The sequence below is a fragment of the Papaver somniferum genome, chromosome 9 (assembly GCF_003573695.1).
Source record: "Papaver somniferum cultivar HN1 chromosome 9, ASM357369v1, whole genome shotgun sequence".
Taxonomy (NCBI): Eukaryota; Viridiplantae; Streptophyta; class Magnoliopsida; order Ranunculales; family Papaveraceae; genus Papaver; species Papaver somniferum.
In genome coordinates, this window is record NC_039366.1 from 959790 (window position 1) to 966501 (window position 6712).

General features: G+C 33.4%; 1 long non-coding RNA gene across 1 annotated transcript; it reads right to left on the bottom strand.

Annotated features, from left to right (window-relative positions):
* Window positions 1-229: 229 nt before the first annotated feature.
* Window positions 230-779, bottom strand: LOC113309578. Its single transcript, XR_003340680.1, has 3 exons — window positions 707-779; window positions 475-589; window positions 230-330 (listed from the first exon to the last, which is right to left on the bottom strand). It is a non-coding gene; the product is annotated as an uncharacterized LOC113309578 (long non-coding RNA).
* Between the last annotated feature and the right edge of the window lie 5933 nt (window positions 780-6712).

Genomic DNA, 6712 nt, shown 5'->3' on the forward strand with positions numbered 1-6712 from the left:
TAGGAAGACACGTAACAAGATACGTGTTTCACAGTACGGGGAATGCAATTACGGGTTTACGGGCCAGCCGCGGGTTTCACAGTACGGTCCGGGTTAACCCGTTTCTTCACAAGCCACTAATTATACAACCCGCGCCCGTCTTGTTTAGTTACCATCCGGGATGGGTGCGGGTTTTCACGCGACGGGACGGGCCAACCCGCGGGTTTTGGCTTGGTTTGCCAGCTCTAGTGCCGATTGTCTTTCAAATCTGCAACACTTATAAGTTATGCACCTGAACAAGGTCCTGGTAGTGAGCACCTTCTGTAAGGCAAGCATCCACCATCGTCCGATCTGCAAGGAAATGAATTGCACCAATCAGTAGTAAATTAGACACTTCCGACTTATACTTGAGAAATTTGTTTAAAAATTCAATACCCCAGCAGTAAATTAGATGATCCATAGTAAAATAGGCGATATGCTAGGCAATGAATTGACCTTCTCTTTTGTTCAACAAATATGATTCTCCTCTTCCAGCAGTTGTAGGTCCAACAAGCATTCCAAGTAATATGTAACCGAACTATATAAATCGTCCTCCAACTTTGTCGTTTTCCTGGAAAAGCAAATGCAATTAGGTCAGGTCCTGCTAAGAAATAATCAATTGTATCGTTCTTATAGCATCACAGAGACATAATAAATGTAATACATATACGAAACTCGACATACATACCAAGGTTTTTATCTAAGGTCTTTGTGAACTGGTTCAAAGCAGGTGGAACCTTCGAACGTTGCTTAAAATGCTCCTTTGGCGTTGAATGCCGATAACTTTTGGCCATTTCACGAACCTATGCAAATCCTTTTTGGAGGCAATGCACCACCAATACCAAACTGTTTTGGACGCTTTTCAAATAAAGGGTTCACAACCTTATCCTGCAAGATGAAAATTCCATCTTCAGCAGGGAAAGCTACATATTTAGTAAAATATCTTCTTTGGTGAACATGTTCACAAGAAACTAAAACATACGGTCTTCTTCTTTGCCGCCACTGGTGCATTCACCCCTCTTTTGGGAGCCTGCCAAAATAGTAAATTACACAAAACAAGGTCAAACTAGCTGCAGAACCTTCACAGCTAACTCATACTAACAGAAAAACATTGTTCCTTATATATCTAAGATGATATTATGTTTTGTAACACCCATAGTCATAGAAACTTCACATACTGTGGGCTCAACGGAGCATAAGGTGTTAAAGTTGTCTGTTTGTCATAGTACTTAACCATTGACATGTTCGCAAAATTTCTAAACACCGGAATCAATTTTAGACCAAAGTATAGATTTTTCCAATCTCATGCAACCATTAACTTCCGTCATTCACTGTCATAAATCAAGCAATGTTAATATTACTAAGTTTAAAACACACCATCCAATAATAATAAATTTGCGTAAAAATAGAAGTACATTCACCTGATTGGTAAAGAATTAAAAGTAGTCCTGCCAAAGCCTTCCAAATGGCCTAAAATTAGAAAGGTTGATTCCTTGGAGGTGTTACTGATTCCTTGTGATGAGAGATAACTGACCCCATCAACTCTGAAAAAAAGACAATACAAAATATTATTGTAAGATGTCTCTAACAGGCTAAGATAAAACAAGATTTAGTGTTAGAAGAGCAAGATGACACAAATTTCAGAGTAAAAGGTATATCTTGGTTCTTCAATATACATACCCATGTAAGCAACGAACAAGAAATATAAGCCATCCAAAATAATGTTGTTGGAATAGAAGAAAAGATAGCTCCTTCCTGTGAAAGCCCATCAATGGCTAATCTTATGACCATTATCAAACACCAGTAGACACATTATCTAAACTGAAAAATGCTTTCCTCATAGCATCCAATAGAATCTGGGAGGTCATTACCATTACCTGCAATACACTTAAAGGGAAATTATAAAATACTGGCGAAAGGAACTACATATTTAAAGACAGAGCTAAGTTATAAACATAACCAAGCTAAGAGATAAAAGAACTACCGAGTTACGTCATTCTTTGTCTTTCGTTCTCCCAATGTTCTGCAGTTCACACATGCCCCCCACCTTAGCTCCATAGTTTTCCTCCATTTTAAATTTTGTTGATCCTTAAAACTTCTGCTTGCTGCAAAGTAAAACCAACATTAAAACTGCAAAAATCACATATTCACAACCCTAAATTGATTCTTTCCCCTGGAAAACTTTACCTAGATCTCTCATTCAGTTCCAATAGCCAACCGAAATCATAAAAATAAAAACATATCCTTATAACGACTATCGAAAGATCAAAAAAATCCCATATTCAGTCCCATTCTCAACCACATACATACAAATAAACCCATACAATAATAATCAAAATCATTTTAAATTGGTTACTAAACATAAATAAAGATCAAAACAACACAAAATTTATGAGTTCAGACCCGTAGTTATTTAGATCTATGAGTCCAACATTATATAGCTTCATCTTAATGATTCGGCAAACCCCCAAAAAAAATACTACTCAGAAAATCTATACTCCTCCTTCAGATTTATACATAACCTTCACAACAACCTTCAAAAATAAAAACCCCATCAGAAAAAACTTTATTACTAATAACACAAAATCAAATCAATAAGCCAAATCAAATTGTTAAAAAAAAAATTGGGTTTTGAGAAAACATTACCTGAGTTGAAAGATTGACTTCACCAAGAAAACCGAAGAAGAACTCACTTTGGTTCCAAAATAGAGGCTAGGATTTCTTCTCTTCTTGCTGATAAATTTAGGGTTTCTCCTCTACTCGTTCTCCTTCGAAAAAACCTAATAAATCACACAGAAAAACAAGATTAGAAATATGTCATCAAAAGTAACTCATGATCGATCAAACAAAAAACAATTGAAACTGAAATCAGTTCATAGATTCACTTAGATGTTGTTCCGAGTAAGTATAAACAGAAATAGAAAAACAAAATTTCTTCTTCTTCGATCAGTTCGCGTTTCGATTTATTGCAGAAACATTAGAAGATGTAAGATAGACACAAAACACATATAATAGGTTAGGGTTACATGTTCACAGAGAAAATGGAGAGAGTAAGTGGCGGAGGAGAATGAAAAAGAGATAAGGTTGACTGATTTTCTCTCTCTTCTATAACTTCAATTCATAAAATAAAACCTAATAGATATAGGGACACGATTTTTTGTTTGCGTATTTCGCACATGTACATGTACTGTAACTCGATTAAAGTGGCGTAGTGGTAGAGCTGCACGCCACTGGATTTTTATACTGAAAAAAAATTAATGAAGGGAAGGGGTCGAACCTGAGAGGTCAGGCTATGATGATTGAAGACTTACCCCTGTTATAATTGACATACGATCTCATTTGGAAGAATTAGAGAAGAAATATATCAGATTCGAACATCTCAGGTTCAAAGATTACTAGAGTTAGACCTGAGTTTCTCATTCGGAAGAACTGGAGAAGAAATATATCATATTCGAAAACATCCCAGGTTAAGATAACTAAAGTTAGACCTGAGTTTCTCATTCAGGTGAACTGGAGAAGAAATATATTATATTTGAACATTCCAGGTTCAAAGATTACTGGAGTTAGACCCAAGTTTCTCATTTGGATGAACTGGAGAAAAATATATCAGATTCGAACATCCCAGGTTCGAAGATTACTAAATATAGACCTGAGTTTCTCATTCGCGTGAACCGAAGAAGAAATATATCAGATTCGAAAACATCCCAGATTAAGATTACTAAATTTAGACCTGAGTTTCTAATTCAGGTGAACTGGAGAAGAAATATATCAGGTTCGAAAACATCACAAGTTCAAAAATTATTAGATTTAGACATGAGTTTCTTGTTCGGATGAACTGAAGACGAAATATATCAGAAATGAACATCACAGGTTCAAAAATTAGTAGAGTTAGACCTGAGTTTCTCGTTCGGATGAACTGAAGACGAAATATATGAGAATTGAACATCACAGGTTCAGAGATTACTAGCGTTAGACCTGAGTTTGTCGCTCAGATGAACTGGAAACGGAATATATCATATTTGAACATCACGGGTTCAAAGATTACTAGAGTTAGACTTGAGTTTCTCATTTGGATGAACTGAAGACGAAATATATCAGAATTGAAAAATCACATGTTCAAAGATTACTAGTGTTAGACCTGAGTTTCTCGTTCGGATGAACTGGATACAGAATATATCACATTTGAACATCACAATTTCAAAGATTACTAGAGTTAGACTTGAGTTTCTCGTTTGGATGATCTGCAGACGAAATATATCGGATTCGAACATCACAGGTTCAAAGATTACTAGAGTGAAAATGACCAGACTACCCTTATCGGAAATAAGTAAAGTAAATATTACAGTTTAAGAAAATGACCATATTACCCTTATCGGAAATAAGTAAAGTAAATAGTACAAACAGTGAAAATGACCATATTACCCTTATTAGAAATTAGTGCAATAAATATCATGGAGATAGTGAAAATGACCATACTACTCTTATCGGAAATAAGTGAAATAAATATTACAGATTGTGAAAATAACCATATTACCCTTACTGGAAATAAGTACAATAAATATCACACATACAGTAAAGATGACCATATTACCCTTACTAGGAATTAGTGCAATAAATATCATGGATACAGTTAAAATGACCATACTACTATCAGAAATAAGTAAAGTAAATATTACAGATTGTGAAAATGACCATTTTACCCTTACTAGAAATAAGTTAACAAATATCACAGAGACAGTGAAAATGACCAAACTACCCTTATCAAAAATAAGTAAAGTAAATAATATAGACTGTGAAAATGACTATTTTACCCTTACTGGAAGTAAATGTAATAAATATTATGAAGACTTTCAAAATGACCAAACTACCCTTATTAGAAATTAGTGAAGTAAATATCACACAGACGGTGAAAATGACTATACTGCTTGGAAATTAGTGAAATAAATATTATGGAGACTGTGAAAATAACCAGACTACCCTTATCAAAATAACTAAAGTAAATATTACAGAATGTGAAAATGACTATTTTACCCTTACTGAAAATAATTGCAATAAATATTATGGAGACTGTCAAAATGTCCAAAGTATCCTTACTGGAAATAAGTGCAATAAATATCACACAGACGGTTAAAATGACCATACTACCCTTACTGAAAATTAGTGAAATAAATATTATGGAGACTGTGAAAATGACCAGACTACCCTTATCAAAATAAGTAAAGTAAATATTACAGAATGTGAAAATGACCATACTACCCTTACTGGAAATAAGTGCAATAAATATTATGGAGACTGTCAAAATGACCAGACTATCCTTATCGGAAATAAGTAAAGTGAATATGACAGACAGTGAAAATGACCATACTACCCTTACTGGAAATAAGTGCAATAAATATTATGGAGACTGTGCATTAAGGGTAATATGGTGATATGGTAGTTTGGTCATTAAGGGTAACAATCTCCATAATATTTATTGCACTAATTTCCATTAAGGGTAATATGGTAATTTTCATAGTTTATAATATTTACTTTACTTATTTCCGACAAGGGTAGTTTGGTCATTTTCACAGTCTCCATAACATTTATTAACCTTATTTCCAGTAAGGGTACAATGGGCATTTTCACATACTGTAATATTTACTTGACTTATTGTTGATAAGGGCAGTTTGGTCATTTTATAGTCTCCATGATGTTTATTGCATTAATTTATAGTAAGGGTAATATGGTCATTTTCACAGTCTGAAATATCAACTTTAGTTATTTTTAATAAGGATAGTCTGGTCATTTTCACACTCTCAATAATATTTATTGCACTAATTTCCAGTAACTGTAATATGGTCATTTTTACAGTCTGTAATATTTACTTTACTTATTTCCAATAAGGGTAGTCTGGTCATTTTCATAGTCTCCATAATATTTATTGCATATGTTTCCAATAAGGGTAAAGTGGTCATTTTCATTGTCTGTAATATTTACTTTACTTATTTTTGATAAGGGTAGTTTGGAATTTTATAGTCTCCATGATAATTATTGCACTTATTTCCAGTAAGGGTAATATGATCATTTTTCAGTCAGTAATATTTACTTTACTTATTTTTGATAAGGTTAGTTTGGTCATTTTCATAGTCTCCATGATATTTATTACATTTATTTCCAGTAAGGGTAATATGGTCATTTTCATAGTCTGTAATATTTACTTTACTTAATTCTGATAAGGGTAGTCTGGTCATTTTCATAGTCTCCAGAATATGTATTACACTTATTTCCAGTAAGGGTAAAATAGTCATTTTCAGAGTATGTAATATTTACTTTACTTATTTTTGATTAGGGTAGTTTGGTCATTTTCATGATATTTATTGCACTTATTTCTAGTAAGGGTAATATAGTCATTTTCATAGTCTCCATGATATTATTGCACTTATTTCTAGTAAGGGTAATATGGTCATTTTCAAAATGTGTAATATTTCCTTTACTTATTTCCGATAAGGGTAATCTGGTCATTTTCACAGTCTCTATAATATTTATTGCACTTATCTCCAGTAAGGGTAAAATAGTCATTTTCACATTCTGTATTATTTACTTTACTTATTTCTTATAAGGGTTGTATGGCTATTTCCACAGTCTGTAATATTTACTTTACTTATTTCCGATAAGGGTAGTCCGGTCATTTTTACATTTTCCATAATATTTATTG